The sequence below is a fragment of the Vanessa tameamea genome, chromosome Z (genome assembly GCF_037043105.1).
Source record: "Vanessa tameamea isolate UH-Manoa-2023 chromosome Z, ilVanTame1 primary haplotype, whole genome shotgun sequence".
NCBI classification, from domain to species: domain Eukaryota; kingdom Metazoa; phylum Arthropoda; class Insecta; order Lepidoptera; family Nymphalidae; genus Vanessa; species Vanessa tameamea.
This window is the reverse complement of record NC_087341.1, coordinates 4909990-4927999: the sequence shown is the minus strand read 5'-3', so window position 1 is coordinate 4927999 and position 18010 is coordinate 4909990. Positions and strand designations below refer to the sequence as shown.

The 18010-nt window shown below is 33.4% G+C and overlaps 1 protein-coding gene across 2 annotated transcripts in view; it reads left to right on the top strand.

Annotated features, from left to right (window-relative positions):
• Positions 1 to 445: 445 nt before the first annotated feature.
• Positions 446 to 18010, top strand: part of LOC113404233 (uncharacterized protein) — a 216224-nt gene continuing 198659 nt past the window's right edge. For both annotated transcript variants that reach the window (XM_026645081.2, XM_026645080.2), the window contains exon 1: positions 446 to 720. The gene's annotated coding sequence lies outside the window, so the exon portion shown is untranslated. The remainder of the gene's footprint in view (positions 721 to 18010) is intronic.

The window sequence follows — 18010 nt, the reverse complement described above, 5'->3', positions numbered from 1 at the left end:
CCAAAACTAATAAAATCTCATTCGTATAATATTAATTCAGAATTTACGAATAACTTTTACCAAAGCTTATACTAAAATTAAATTCAATGTAACTCTGTAATTTGATGAAAGAATAAATTATGAAAAGAAAAACTTGATGTCAAACTTCATCACCAAAAGCATTGCTTTACAACTAATCAAAACATACATACAATCAAACTCGACATCAACTTTTTCCATTAACCGCCGGACCAAACAAAACGTCGCTCGCGGACTTCCAAAATATTTTCTTCCCGCGGGAGCCGTCGAGATAACAAATGATGAAACAATGATGGCGTCTTTGTAGGTGGCCCGTGGAGGCACAACGCTAGGCCATCAGGCAGGCAAGCCTCGCGGGGTAGCGGGCGACGTTGCCGCTCCTCCGCCTTCAGCCTGCGGCTCGACTCGGCTCGACAGTCGGCGAGTCGACACACACCGCGTGCTACCTTCGACCGATACCCGCGTACCGAACGCTCGCGTCGCGCCAAACTTGTTCAAACTGAGTTTATAGTTTGTTACAAACCTGTTCCCGCGAACGAAAAAATTCATCCAATACGATACAAGATTCACTTCTAACCTTCCTATAATATTATCGTTCTATCGTGCCTACGAACTTGACCGTGAAAACTCGACAGAAACTTTAAAAAGTTTTTTGACGTGTGTAAGCTCCGGTCATGGTTGAACGAAGTTCTCAATAAACCGGTAAGTGAAACGGACATTACTGGATAACAATGTTTGAATGCGTGTGTTAGCCGTTGGCGAGATATAATAAGTTTTGATAGGTTACTTTATTGTGGGATTGCTTGCGTTTGTCTTACATTCCTGTCGGCTTCGACAAAGCCCGATTAGCCAATCGAGGCAGGCTGTTTATTAATGTTTAATTTCAAGGAACCGGCCCAATGTGTCACAACACCTTATTGTCTGTTGTCGTCTGGGTGGCTCGTGTTTCGAGTAATTGTTCTTAGTACTAAAAAGATGAAGAGTTCTATTTTTAAATTATATGAATTAAAGTGCATCGCTTATTAGAAAATAATAATCGTTTTATTCTATGATTATAAAGTTTGTTAAGTTTTAAACAAAGGAGGCTCTGGCTTCTTTGAAATCTGGTGAATAAGTAATGACTAACCAATGACTTAACCAACGTTCTTGGGTATAAATTGTCGATGTGTTAATAACTGTATTATTAATGGCACACGATTGTCTAATTAAGCAATGATTTATTTATAACTAAGCAGTTAAACAAAACTTTCGTAAAAGTTTAAGCTCCTGTAAAAAGTTTTATAACATCAATATTAAACATATTTCAAGTAGTTTTTAGAGAGTATAAAAAAGAATTAAAAAATATATATAAAATAGCTTTAAATTTATATTGTTATTATTATTATTTTTAATTCTACTATATCGATACTACAAAAGTGATTTTTTGTAATATTGTTACGATGTAATTTTAACGAAGAAGTCTTTAAATTATTAAGCTAATAAAAAGTCGAAAATATTTCGAGCCTCCTTTTATTTCGAAGAAAGTAAATATGAAAAATCGTAAACATTTATCTGTTGTAGGGCAGCAATAAGGAGCCGACTTTGGAATTAATTAGGGATAAACTGGGAATTGTTTAAATCACTTCTCAAATTACTTTACTAAGCATTCACAAAAAACAAACCTGCTAGGTGAGCTCTAGAGCTACATGCAAATTAAATTAAAAACATCATATGTGTCCAATAAATATTACTATGTTAAACCACAAGGTTTTGTACAATAGTTCCTTAATCGAGTAGGGATTTAAAGACAATAATTATAATTTTTTTCTAATTAATATAAAATTCAACCCTGCAACCAACAGGTTGCCAATGCAATCGTCATGATTTAATTACTGAGAAATTAATTAAATTAATAATGTATTTGAGTTTCCAAGAATTCCTACTTAAAATATGACATTTTTCTTTCAAATGCTTTCCTTACTCTGTTTTATAATGATATATTTAATTGTAATTTGTATAACAACGTTGAGAATTAGGAATACGAAAGCTTTTAAATAATTCTTCTGACAAGTTTATACTTGTATTATTTAAAGGAAAATTTGAGGAAACAATTAACAAAAAAATAGTTCAGTATGTCAATGTTATCTTTTAACATGAATTCCACTCCTATACTACAATAATGTATATACATAGTTTAAATTAATCATAGTTTTTTAATAATAATTTAACAACGAAATATTATTAAATACAAAAAAGATTAAAGGTAACATTCTATATAAATTAATATTGTTCAAATCGATAATATTAATAAAGAATACGAAAAGGAAAATGTGCGGTCGTCTTGCATTGACCCTCATTACTTCAGTATTGCATAAAGAGGGAAAGAAAATTAAATCTTTGAATATAATTCCTTTTCCGATGTCTCGAATTGTAGATAGTTATCATAAACCAATGAGCGTTCAATTTTTATGATGAAAATTTATGCGAAAACGAAACATAAGCCGCAGTGTTTGGTATTCGGGAAGTTGATTCAATAAACTTCGAAAGACCATCTTTATGTTTGTGAAGACAAATTGATTGGGAGAAGTTAATGACTTAAAGGAATTGGGTGAACGTCTGAAGCTTATTACGTAATATTGTAGCTTTCTCGACATACAATTAAATAGAGCATTGATTCGCCTTAAGATGCTTCGCTTGAAGGATTAAAAATTAACAAATATTTGAATATAACGTTATTTGTGAAATTAATGGCAGTTATTCGATTTTTAAAGTCAAGAAATTATTGTTACACCGGAGTCAGAAATTTGGTTACACTACAATGCTCACGAAAAACACGGGGAGTGCACCTGCACCGGAGATCCGTCCCATCGGATTATGAAAGTGAGCTATTGGAGTGTACCTGTGATTACGCAAGTTTGTGGATGTATTTGTACAATATATTTGAGCATTGAGTCTGTCCTGTAATGATATAATATTCTAGTGCATATGTGTTTATGCAAAGACAAGTGCATTTTTTATTCCCACACTCTCACAATTCAATGGAACTGTAATCAGCACTAACGACAAGAGTTTATGCGCTGGACCAACGGCTTTACGAGCTTTCAAGGAGTGTCAACATTGACGTCCAAACTCGAGACAGCTGAGGATTTCTCATCAGAAGATTATAAACTTGCCACTAGACCAACGTGGTAGTCAAATAACAAAATCACTATTATATGGAGATATTAAAATGCTTGTCCGAGTTTGGCCTCCGTAACCGAATCTATCAGGACATTATTTATTACAAACAGCCCAACTTTGATTTATTTACTAATAAGTTAGTAAAAACCGCCAATAAGCTTAATATAAATAATATAATTAATTGCGATTGAATACAACATTTCATGAATGATTATAGCAAATGATGTTCGCAATACATAATCCAAAATGCAATTTAAATATGCATATAAAATAATGAATTAAATATATTCAATTAAGAAATGTACTCCGGTATTACGATGATAAAATACACAAATTAATTTTATGCAGGTTATAAATGTCTACTTGTACAAAAATGTATTTTTTTATTCACTAAACATAACGTAATATTTTCTAAAGCACTGTGTAGGAAGGTATAATGATAAATGTTTTCAAGCTAAGAATTATCGTAGCGAAGTGGGTATGGATAAAATAATAATAATTATAATGAGGGATGATAGAAAAATATATATAAAATATTTAAATTTAATTATAAAAGTATTCGATGCACCTAATAAATACTTCATATGTAAACATAATTTGATAGAAAAAAATATAAAGCGTTTGCAACACGTGAATTGAAACTATTTGTTTATTTGTAATTAATTATTTATTACACATTGCTTATGGAGTTTTTATTTATCTGTGGTACAATAATTATAAAAAAAACAGACTTTGAATAATATTAATTGCATCATTAAAAATTTTATACAATGTATATATTTATAATTTAGATTTTTTGTTTAAATACCTTCTGAAAATCTCACTCAATATATATTTATTAAAAATGGCTAACAAACGTAAATGGAAGAATTATTTATTTAAATAAAAATACAGATACAATATGTTTATGTATATGCGATACGGAAACGAATAGCCCATCAACACAATTTCAAATTCAAGTCATGAATTAAGAATGATATTATCGAAAGGCGGTTTCGAGCTTAGTCTATAAAAGCAGAATAAATTATTTCTACAATAATATGTATGTTGGTCCACGTGGACCTTGAACATGTATACATGTACGTATTTTGAATAGCTCTTTGAATCACTATTGCCTTGCTTAAGCTAACTTGATGGAGAAAACGGGAGTATTGTCCTGACGTTACATAGCACCAAGCAGGTCAATTTAACCGGACAAACACGATTGAATTTTGATTGGTTGATTTGTGTTTACAATTCATCTCGTACTCGATGATTAAAAAGAAAAAGAACCCGCATGTTTCGAATAAACTTTACCACGTGGCTTTAACTCCAAACCTTCTCTGAGGTTTTACTACTAAATTAGGATACTTGCTAACAGTTGTAGTTATTATAATAAATTATTATTATTTATAATTCATTTATTAAAATATTATTTAATTATAATTTTATTAAATTTTTAGATCATAAATATTATGTTATTATACATAGGTATATAAATTTTATATATTATTTAATAACAGTGTGATAGATTTTTTTAAGTATAACATTTAAAAACTAGATAAACTATTATTTTTTTAATTAGCATATTTTACAATCCAAGGCAAAGGTCCGATTGGCTAAGTGATGGAGAGTTCATTTATTTAGTATTCCACCCTACATTATCCCATTTAAACTTCTTTTGACTATAAATAAATAATTTTAAGTTTATGCTGCTAATAAATGTACACTGATTATTATTAAATAATTATAAAAAATAATATTATATTAATGTTGATAGGTAATTATTTCTCTATACCAATACATATTATAGCAATTATAGAAAAATCTGACAAAAAGTTTTTATATAATATATATATATTTATAATTACGAATTCCAAATTTAATATCATAAAAACATGTATACTTTAGTAAAATAGTCCTAGTTAATTTATAAACATGCAATTTTTAAATATTTAAATCAAGTTATTTAGTTTAGTTTAGTTTAGTTAACTTAAGATTACGGTTTCGAGCCCTGACGGACACTACTAAGCTTAATAAAAGCTAAGGCACTAAATTGTATTGAAACAAGTATCAAAAATGTATGTAATATTTTAGATTATACACATTATAATCGTATATATACAATTATACATATGTTTTTTAATCTTAGTAAACTGTAACGTTTTTGAGAAGAAAATAAATTTATAAAATCCGATTCACAATTCAGTAACAAGCTTTGATCCACAAATATTATCTAGTGACGTTAGATAAAAGCGTTTAAAATAGTATTCAATGTGACACGGATTAAAAGCATAAATATATTTCAAAGCGAATTGTTTTTGCTTTATAAGGTCGCAGGTTTATTTAATGCGCGGCGAAGTGTGACTGAAAAAATAGGGAAAGACCGAAGGAATTTAAAAACTTTATAACCATACGGACCATTCCGTGTTGATTGGTCATATACTCATAATGATACGTTAAGTAGCTTTCGAGTGACGCACAAAGAAAATCAATCATTAAACACAATATTAATAAAAACAACCTCTCCATTCAATTGTGCCTTTCTATAAATCTCATAATTGTATTACACATTCAATCAAATTTTATAAATGCACGTCAGTTTTCTTAATTGGATTCGCCATTGTTTTCATAAACGTAAAAGTATTATTCGCCTCACCGTAGTCTCCCTGAAACATGTTGAGCGGTCTTCGATAAATAAGATGGGGGAAAATTTAATAATTATGATATAGAGTTCATTTTATATAATATATAAATTACGAGCTAAATTAATAGTAAAATTATTATAAAGTAAATTTATATTATATTATAATTATATAATAAATTGATAGTAAAATATTATAAACGGTATGTTCTGCATTTATTAAAGAAAACACTATTATAATCAATGATATCGGATCCTATGATAACACTGATAAAATTGCTTAAATTAAAGATTTTGATCAACAACTGAGAAATTTCGTATTATTATTCTTGGGTACTGAAACTTAGCTCTCGTTCGATGAATAACTCGCAAAATTAACAATACTTTACTTATAGTTGACAAATCGTCATACCGATTTTATCTCCTCTAGGGGTGAATTAAAAAAGTAGCCTATGTCTCGGGACTCAAAGAAGCTCCGTAACAAATTTCATCTAAATCTGTTCAGCGGTTTAAGTGTGAAGAGGTAACAGACAGAGTTACTTACGCATTTATTATATTAGTATTTTATATTTAAGATTTCAACGTCTGTTATACGGATATTTCGATTTAAAATTAGATATGAATATTCTTTTTTATACTGCCCGTGGCCCAAACTTTTTGGGATTTTTTTTATCTATCTCAAGTCCCTCCTCTTTTTTTATGTAATAAGTAGGAGGACCGGCAAATGGGCCACCTGATGTTAAGTGTCACCGCCCAATAGACATTGGCGCTGTTAGGAATATTAACCATCCATTACTTCGCCCATGCGCCACCAACCTTGGGAACTAAGATGTAATGTCCCTTGTGCCTGTAGTTACACCTTCTCACTCGCCCTTCAAACAGGAACACAACAATATCGAGTATTGCTGCTTAGCGGCAGAATATCTGATAAGTGTGTGGTACCTACTCAGACGGGTTTGCACAAAGCCCTACCACCAAGCGGTGGTCACACATTATATCCATGTTTTTTTAGGTCGTCCTCTGCCCCTCTCTCTACGCTAATGCTCATCACTCCTTGAGTTCGGAATTTGAATGGAATATGGAATCATTGGCGGAAAATAAAAATTGAACGGTATAGAGAAACTCAAGAGACGCCATAACGAATATAAGGCTGCGTTGTTCGAGAATTAGGAAGTAACCGTACTTATAACGTGCAACAGTAAAATATAATTAAAAAGGTTTTATATATACTTAGTAATATTAACACAGCCGGGCGAAGAGTTAAATTCGGAATTTTATATGCTATGTCCATTATCCTTTGTAATTTTAATCTCCTTCGGCCTGATTTCGGGAGCACATTTCTTGTGCTCCTTGTGGAACAGTAGCTAGCGCAGGATAAATTACAGAATAACGTCCCCGTGCACTCTGTTTATTGGCCTGACCCAGATGGGCTTCCATCTGGGCGCGGGATCGGGTTCTACCTAGACCTACGAAGTAATTGGTACGTCTGCAATAACGCTGGTTCTCATTCAACATAAAACAGAGTATTGCGGTAGAATTACTTTAATCGTATACAGAATACGAGTTATATAAAAAAAATCAATTTTAAAAACTCTATACAATATTTCTTTACGGTTTGGTTAGCCTTTTTTATTTTATTAGTTGCTAACTAGTTGTCACGCGGCTTTGCTTACATTTTAGGGATTGTTCTTCAAGTGTAAGGTATAAAATCATACGAAATTTCATCAAATTCGTTTCAGTGGTTTGGCGTAAGAGCGTAACAAGCTGAGAGACAGATAGATTTACTTTCGCATTTATAATGTTAGTATAGATCAGTATAGATTTAATAGTAACTAGCGACCCGGCTTTGCACGGGTGCACTGCTATAATAAATATACTACAGAATGTCTTACAACGTTTACAGTTTTTCAGTAATTAGACAATACAAACCGCTATATTCCTGCGTTTTATATTTGTAATATCTTCGAATTTTTTTATTTAAATTATATACTATAGGCCATGTTGATCTATATTAAATTTATAATGTATTTAAGGTACTTAATTGGATAAGGATTAATTCCGTATTGCTTAAAATCGCTTCGAAACAAGCCATTATTTCTCGTAAAAAGTAAAGGATAAAAAATGGTTATTGTGGGTAATCCCGAAGAGATTGAAGACCTTTTTAAGGTATACAATACTGTAGTACATTATTTTTTTTATACTATACTATTTATTACTATATAATAAATAATAACGAATAATGATAATGATAATAACCATAATGTACCTACGGAATCATAGGTAGTTCATCCAGTTCCCGACTTCGTTTATTTATCTTTTATGGATAAGAAATTGTGAGTTTTCATATGAAAAACTGGTAAAAAAGAAATGGTTACTGTATATTTATTTGTCATACTCTAGCAAAACTGACCAATCTTGAGCGTTTTATGTAAAAATAAATAAAAAAATCAATCAGTAGTTTAAGAGATATTATAAAATATTTGAATAAACGCTTCGGCGGATAAATTGGTTGGTTCAATGTTGATTATATCATAATTAGATATCATTATTGGAAATAAGGCCCCGGAGTGAATCGCTAATTTTTCCCGAGCGAAACCGGTTGATTAATATTATAATATAAGCGAAATTTTACATTCGTAATATGATTTAGGTAATTGTTAATTTATTTTCTTTACGAGCTTATGCATAAGTGAAGCTGAGCTGGCGCAGTGCTTAGAACTCGTGGATCTTAACCGGAAATTGCAGGTTCAAAATCAGGCAAGTACCGCTGAATTTTTATGTGCTTAAATTTGTGTTTATAATTCATCTCGTGCTCGGCGGTGAAGGAAAACATCGTAAGGAAATTTCAATGGAATTCTGCCACATGTGTATCCACAAATCCGCATTGGAGCAGCTAGCCTTAGCCCAGCAATGGGACATTTATAAACAGTTACTTTACTATAGAACTTTACGATGTTTGTTCATACCGGATATAAATAAATAAATAATAAATATTGGACAACATCACATACATTACTCTGATCCCAATGTAAGTAGCTAAAGCACTTGTGTTATGGAAATCAGAAGTAACGACGGTACCACAAACACCCAGACCCTTTTTTTTTTTTTTTTTGTTTAACGAGGAGGAAATGCATTTACGCATGCCGCCCGGTCGGGGGACCGGGACGGGTATGTGGGACTCAACCGGGGCCTAATGCCCCGTGCCAGGGCACGCTGATGCTAATGCCCTGTCCTACCCACTAAAACCATCCTCGGGTTTCCACCATGCCGCCGAGTGGTGAGGCAACGGGATCGCCAAGGGCATGCAACCGCGACCCCACCAGCGGCAGCCGCCGTAAGGCGGCTGAATATAAATGGAAAGCGCGCCTAGTGCGCGCCTTCCCCCTCATCCTCCACGTGTGAATGTGACGAACTCCCCCGAGTCCGCCACTGGAGGCTGGGCGTCAACGAAGCTGACGCCCTGCGGCGGATAAGATGGTAGGCTCCGCCGCTGACCGCCGGTGTAAAACACCTGGGAGGCTCGAGTAGCGAGCCCTCCCACTCCCTCCTAGCCAACGAGGCCAATCACATGGTCCGCCCTGACGCCGATCAGGGACGTACCAGGAGCGGCCCCGCGGCTTCCCTCCCGCCAGTCTTAGCCGTGGCCGACGAGCAAGCTCAAGCCGGCCCCGTTGCCCAGGGTACACCACGAGGAGGTGACTGGCATGTACCCCAAACACCCAGACCCAAGACAACATAGAAAACTAATGAACTTTTTCTACATCGACTCGGCCGGGGATCGAACCCGGGACCTCGGAGTGGCATACCCATGAAAACCGGTATACACACTACTCGACCACGGAGGTCGTCAAAAATATAAATGCTACTAACAACTAAAGCTAACCAACTTGCCATGAAGTTAAGATAATTTTGCTGCATTTAGTACATACTACATTTAACTCGGTGTAATAACTACTAATATGCGTCATGGTATGCGAGGGAGCGTATGTACTAAATGTTATATATATGTTGAATTGTTTATGCTTGATTAGGTTTTGCAATATGACGAGTGTCATCCACGATATTAAATTTTTGATGAAGTCATATTACATGCGAATCGTAACATTTTCATACGCCTTCATACGTTTTATACTATGTTGTATGTCTATTCAGTATTGCATAATTATTGATTACTTTTTTAATATGGGATTTTAAACAACATCTATTAGAGGGGAACGGGGGTGGGGTTTCTGATGAGATGGACCAATACCTGTAGTTCTATATTTAACTTCAATACCTGTTAACGCTGTCGTAGAAACATACATTATTAGAATTGTTAAATTAATATGAATGTATACGACTCCCGATATATGTACGTATGAAAAAAATATTTAGGTCATAACCATCCGTCTTTGTACTCGGGTAATCTTTTCAAGCTTAGTGCATGTCATATAGGAAGCCTGAAGTTTCTTTCACGTAAAGAGAATGCATAGGTAAGACAAATTGGAATATATCGTTGTTGAAGTAAGGCTATAAGGCTGAGTGCACACTGCGCTTGATGCTATAGCCTATGCGAAATCCTCGACTAAAGTATTAGGTATTCGAAAGGCAAGGGGAGTAAAGTTAACAAAACTTATATTTACATAAATAGTCTACAGTCTATTCCAATCGAGAAAGGATCGTAGAATAACTGCAAAACCTTAGATTAATTTATTCCATGTGATTTTCTAATGGCTCAGCTGTATTGTGCACTAATAATAGTTGTTTTTATTAATTTCATTTAAGTACTTACATCCACTTTCCTTTTAAATCAAAAAGTTCCGATAACAGTTTCGTGGATATTTAAAACGCAATTTTTTCGCAAATACATAATTAATATGATAAATAAACTTCAAGCTCTAGACTACTTATTATTATTATATTAGGCAATACAAACGGTTCTTGATTATAGTATCTTTATTTAATAATGAAACATTATTTCACTTAACTATTTATATCTGCTTTAATTTTACTTCTCAATGTGTGATAACAAATTTCGCCGACATTCATAATACCAAAATCTCGACCGATTATATCATAATCAGCCTGTAAATTTCCCACTGCTGGGCTAAGGCCTCCTCTCCCGTTGAGGAGAAGGTATGGAGCATATTCCACCACGCTGCTCCAATGCGGGTTGGTGGAATACACATGTGGCAGAATTTCGTTGAAATTAGACACATGTAGATTTCCTCACGATTTTTTCCTTCACCGCCGAGCACGAGATGAATTATAAACATAAATTAAGCACATGATAACTCAGTGGTGCCTGCCTGGGTTTAAGCCCGAAATCATCGGTTAAGATGCACGCGTTCTAACCACTGGGCCATCTCGGCTCATTATATCACGATTATATCATGTCAGTTCAAGGTCAAATGTATTCACGTATCTTTACTCTTTCTTCCGTTGACATCGGCTGTAGATTTATTATTCGTTTTGTATTGATAGATGCCCGTCGAAGTAAGTCCACCCTCTCGTCATATATTCTACTGCCAAGCAGCTTTGTATCTTATGTTCCGGTTTGAATGTGAGAGAGCCAGTTTAACTACAGGCACATAACAACATGGCTCCCAAGGTTTGTGGCGCATTGGAGATGTAAGGAATGATTGAAATTTATTTGTTTCAATGTCTATGGGGGGTGGCGACCACTTACCATAAGGTGGCCCATTTGCCAGCTCGTCTACCTATTTCATAAAAATAAAGATTACATTAATTCGTTTTAACTTGAAAACATGTAAAGTATCCCGAAATTAAAGCGTAAGGTGTTTTCTCCGCAACGTAAATAATATATTGTAATTATCTGTATTTTAACGCAACGCTTCCTATGGACGTTGAGCCTAAGGGTGTTCGTCATTATTAAGTTAACGGTCTACGAAAGCCCTATAAGTCATCCCATTCAAAGGAACGCTTTCTTAAAATGATTTGTACCTCATAGTTTTATATAATAAGATTTTATCATTTATGTTAGCTATATTTATTTAAATTATTTTTGAAAAGACGCACGCAAGCAAGAATTTAAAATTAGAACGAAAACGATTTTTAAAAATATGAACTGTGATAGTTATGGACCAAAGTAAAACAAGATTTCCAAAATAATATAAATTTTGATGATCCTTTTTTTTGAATATACTATCCTATTTTATTTTCCTGTACTCTATTAAAGTGAAAATACCATATTTATAGATTCTTTAATTATCATTTTTTATAATTTTCTTTTTTAAAGGGAGACGCGTTTTTTTTTTGCTTAAATCAATTTGACAACTGATAATTATCTTACACCAGATAATTTGGAATCATTTGTCATCATCTCCTGGTCTATGTGACCCTTGTTAGATAGTGTAAGCGCACACATGAAATACATGAAGAAAGATGCACTCTACGCTCTGTTATTGGAGGAGGAGAAATGACAATGTTTCTAATACTTTTACTGTAACAAATTCAAAATCACAAATTGTCTGTGATAACGCTATTATTATAACAGAACCTTGTATGTTTTAATTGACTTCTTAAAAAGGAGGTTATCAATACGGTTGCATTTGTTTTTTTTTTTAAATGTTTAGAAGTCCATCTTTTATAAACCGATTTGGAAAATTATTTATTTATTCGTGGTGGTATTATTCTCATTGATAAATTTTCAATTTAAATCAGCTGATTTAAAATTTGAAGTCAAATTTTTGTTGTTATAATTTTATATTATTTTTGTTAAAGAATTTTCTAAATTAAAATAAAAACATATTTTACGCCAGTTTTATATATACATAAAAAACTGTTCTAAAAGAGAAGTATTATATATGACAGACAAATTACTCCCTTTACAAGTGTAAAAATATCTGGGCCATTTCGTTTTTATTTATGTAATAGAGTCAATAGAGGGTGACCTTCATTGACTTGGAAATCACCGCAAAGAAATTAAGGGATATCTGTCGCCCTTCGTCAAAGAAGTGGACCTTTATGCTCCCCAATTCCCCCATTGTCGGCGATACATTACCATCTTTATCTATTTTTATCCTTTCTTCTCACAATAACGTTCTGAAAGGGTGTCTGTGTTTCACTGATATGATAGAGTTAATTCTTAGTAGGTAACTTGTTAACGAAAATAATCTCATACTAAGATATAAGTGAAGATGTCATTGTATAGCTGAGATATTATGGACTAGTATTCGCCCGCCACTCCACCTGCATATACGGGGATGTAGTGGTGAATAGTTTAGGTATAAAAAGAAGTCTATGTCCTTTTCTGGGGTTCAAGGTTGCTTCAGACCAAATTTCGTCAAATTCAGTTCAATGGTATAGCTGGGAATATTTAATTTTTATCCTAAATTCCAGGTGGCAGGTGTTGTCTCTGGATGGCGTTGATTAGACCTGGTATGAAAAAACCTTCATTAGTTTTTCAGTTTATCTCTTTCAAATAGACAGACAGATATACAAGCGTGGTTTTTGTATTATAATAAATAGTGATTTAAAAACTTAAGTATCTAATCCTGAGTTAAAGTTGGATTTTGTTATTGTTATCACGATCAGCTTACAGTGTAAACGTAACCTTAGCATGCCATTCACTTTAACGATGTTTACAGAACACCAGTGAAACCTCTAATGATGCATAATCTTTCATTCTAATGAATTCAAAACTTTTTCAATATATTTTTTTAACAAAACTTGGTTTTATTACTTAAATTAAAAATACTTAATTATAACATTTTCAAAATTTAATGTAACTTGCAAATGTATTTTATTCAACAAAAATAATAAACAAAATTTTGTGTATCATTCCCTTATTCGATAGCCAACGTAACAACTGTTGGGTATAAGCTTCCCTTCGTTGAACGCATTTTTTACGGCGTTGTACCCTTTTTGTCCAAGTGGCACCCACGAGTTTGGTATTGCTGTCAACTCATTACGACCAATCAGGGTTTTAACGTCCATGGCTCGGCTAACATTTGGTCAGGATGTTAACCACCTGCTCTTCGTCTCGCCAGGTGTCGAGTTCCATTACATTTTAATTCCGTTTTCCGTTTTGAAATGTCATGAACTTTCATTATGCATACATGCCTGCGTTTCTAACTTAGTAAGCGTCCATATTTTGCAATGACATTAGAGCAAAGAAAAATTCATCTGAAAAAGTTTTTGCAGACGCTATTTTAAGAGTGAACTTGGTAGAGCTATTTCTGACATTGGAACAAGTTTTTTATGCATGATCAGAAAAACGATTGGATTGGAAACAAGAGCTATGATAGGATTCGAAGGTAAGGGGAATCATTTTAACATAGCCTATAGTATTTACGCAGAAATTTGACACTTAGCTCTATTGGACATTGTGTCAACTAGATCATATTTACGTCAACAATCACAATTGTGGTTAATTTTCAGTACAGCATAATTAGTATCTCCAACCAATTTATTATGGTCTTAGATCGAATATATGTGTTGTCATGTTCAAAAAAACTCTTTGTGAAAATAAACGTTAAAATCTAATAGACCTTATTTCGGAGTTTTATAAGTTCCGAAATAATAAAGGCTCTGATGTTATTTGACACTAAACATTTCTAAAGTCTCAATATTATACTTAAAAAATAAACGAATTAAACATATACGATATAATAAATCCTACTCACGATCAAAGGTTAAATAAAAGTGTTTTCAGATAAATGTGTTAAAGATTATCTTCATCGAAGGTTGCATATTAGAGAGGTGGAAATTGCTAAACCTATTTCTGAACGCTTTGATCAATGAAAGGGTTTATGAAAAGAAATAGCTCGAGATTCAGAAAATCTGAATTCACATGTATTTCAATTACTTTTAAATAAAATATTGCCAATATACGATACTATTTATTCGGCGTTGATACACAATATCTTTTTTTAAATCTATTTAAATAACTAGGATAGCTATATACCTTACTCTATATGTTTCCTTATCACATTAATATAATATATTTTTACCATTCTCCTTCGTTCCTTGAATCTGTCCACATCTATAATTAGAATTTATATTATTATATGCATCCCTTCATAATTAATATACCTTAAATAATCAGATGATCAGAATCGAGGACACGAATACGATTACGTAATAAATCTTTTAATAATATAATATGTAGAATTTACCTGTGAATTCGAAGCAAATGAGCCAAGCGCTTTTAACTCAGCTTAAATTTGACCTGTCAATGCCAATTTGAATTTCTTCTGTTGGATCTCTAAAATATTTCAGAATGTTTTGAAACGTTCGAAACATTTTCTTCGTGATATTTTATAACAATAACATGAAATTCAAACATGTCATGTCAAAAGCCCAACATTAAAGCAAGTAGAACTGCAAAGTCAATTTTCTTATATAGTAATTTTGTATAGTGAAACCTTTTCTGAAATACGCGAAATATTTTGGTATAAGTTTTATATATATTGGTTTTATATTTTTTTCAGTTAGGCTTACTAATTATAGACGGACTACATCTGACACTTAAAATTATAGTTTTCTATTATCTTTTTTTTTAAATTGTGTACTAATAATACTAGGAGGAAATGGAGTTGTTAATTCGAAATATTATTCAGCCACGTAAAATAATAGCTTAAATCAAATACTCGATCTACAATTCTATCACTAAGTACTATTATTTGTATTATGTTGTGTCGGTGTGGCATGAAGGATGATCTCCAATCTGTCAAAAAGCTGGTCCCAGTGATATCCAGTTGCATAATTTTCCGGGAAACCCATAAGAAGTATGCTTTAAAACAAATGCTGTGAGGCATACGCGATCAAAGGCATTCGCCATGTCCTAATTGGCTTAGACCTAGACCTTGGACACAACTGCTTCCACACATCTATAGGTCATCGATTGAGCGACCCCGCTGGAAACCGGTCGCTAATCAGCAGGTGCTTTTCTTCTAGGTACCGCAGGAGCTGATGAGGTGTTGATGGCTATATGCCGCTCTCAGCGTGACGCCGTTTTGCAGAAGCGTACATACCAAGGCTGGGATTTACTATCGGTGGGCACGATAGAATACGGAATGAAGATTTCCATACTCTGAAGCACCACATCGGAAACAGAATCGGTAACAACTTCTGGATCATTCGGTATTTGGTATCTGACACGAGATGCAAAGAATTACCGCATTCCATCCCAATTCACTGACCTGTAGTGCCTCGTTTGTCGGCAGTCCACAAAGCGAGGCCATGAGAAGGCAACCGGCACTGTACCCCTCGTCAGTACTGGAACCTGTCTGTGCTGGATCAAGAGTAACCTGGTAGCCATCCACATAAGGAGTCAGAAGAAGGTCCATCTGGGTAGGAGTATGATCCTCCAATCCGTTATTTGGGTTGGCGAGGTGACCAGTAGTGTCAGATCATATGCTAAAGCATAGTCAAGGACAGATCTACCCGCATGATCGGTGGTGCGTGATCCAAGCTATTCAGAGTGGTGGATACTAAAATAAAAATGGGATTTGCTGCAGCATGGATTCTAGTTGGACTTACTCAACTTGTCGGTTGGTTTCGGCATTACCGTTATGAACCTAAAGAGTCCCGCGTAGAATCACACATGGTCATCGCAGTTTACACGTTGCTAGATAATGGATAGATCCCGCCCGTCGATGCTGCCGAGGCGAAAAGAACAGTTCATCTCTGATGTAAACGCACACCCTAGCCCGTATTAATGATCAGATTTGTAGCCCGGGAAGGAGAAAAAAGTCGAAGAAGATATGGTATACCCAGGGGGGGGGGCTGTAATCAATAGTAAATAATAAATTTTAAGAACAAGTATGTTAATATATTTTAAAGAAATGAGAAGTAACTTACAGCACCTCAATCTCACAAAGCTGGAATTGATACTCTTGAGGATAAGATTCAATAAATATATACAAAATTTAATCATTTTTCAATAATGTTTCGCATTTATTATTTTTAGTAAGTAAAGTAATTTATATAAGAAAAAGCTAGACATCACAGACGGGTTTATATACGAATGACGATTTATAAACATATGTGTGTGTTACACATATTTTTATAATTAAATGACCCGTTTTTAGTCTTTTCAATCAGCTTTTCTGAAATATATCATATATTACTAACAGTATCTAAAACGGGATATTTACCATGTTTTTTATTTTTATTTGGTGGAGCTCGATATTTCGACATTATCTACGAATGTCTTGTTCATGAGTCTCGTGGTAAATATCCCGTTTTAGATACTGTTAGTAATAAAAATAACCATGTTAATTTAAAATCTTATATATCATATATATTTATCAACATTTATTCTATTAAGAAAAAAAAAAATCTATTTTAAATACACCGCTACCATGGAAACAATATTTTATTATTGATTAGTTCATAATTACTCGACTGCCTCGGAATGAGGGTTAATAGGTTCAGCGTCTGGTTCTAAGAATATACATATAAAATAAAAAAGGGATGTTTTATGACACCCGGTTCGTATGAAGTTGCTTTCACAATGTATTATGCATCACGAACATTAAATAACAGATACAATGAAATAAATTGACAACGATCGAGAATCATTATATTGCAAGAAATACTTTTTTCACTAAAACCGTGTGAGTTAAATCAATAACAAAATATAATTTTAAATATATTTATATAAAACCGTATATAACAGAAAGAGAAAGAGAGGAAAAGCTCGTCTGGAACCTAAAGCTTTTTCATAACGTGATGACTTCTAACATTTCATGCTGTTGTAAGCCGCTTAAAAAGTTATCGTTCCAAAAAGGAATTTCAAGTTGATGTTACTACCCCGGTGCATCAAAATGAATAAATTAAAGGTTTAGATTATATTTAGCACGCTCCGATGGATTTTGAAACATCTTTATTATGTACAACTAGTGACATCTGGTGCGAAGTGCGAGATGGATAAAATCCAACGAGCGCATCGCACGCCATGGCAAATTTGTACGAAATTTGTACTTATTTTAGTACAGACTACCACGATTGTTTATTATTTAATATAGAAGCATTACGTTTATTTATGAATATTCAAATTAAAAAAACTACCACCGGTTCTGAAAAAATAAACCATACTAGAGAACAACCGGTGTTAAACATTCCAAAATTTTTTGTTGTAGCTTTTAATTACAAATGTTAATAATAGGTATTCCAAGATACCGATTAGTTTTTAGATGTATATCGCTAAAATAAGTTTATCGAAAATAATTCAAGGTTTACGTACACTTTTGTTTACCACAA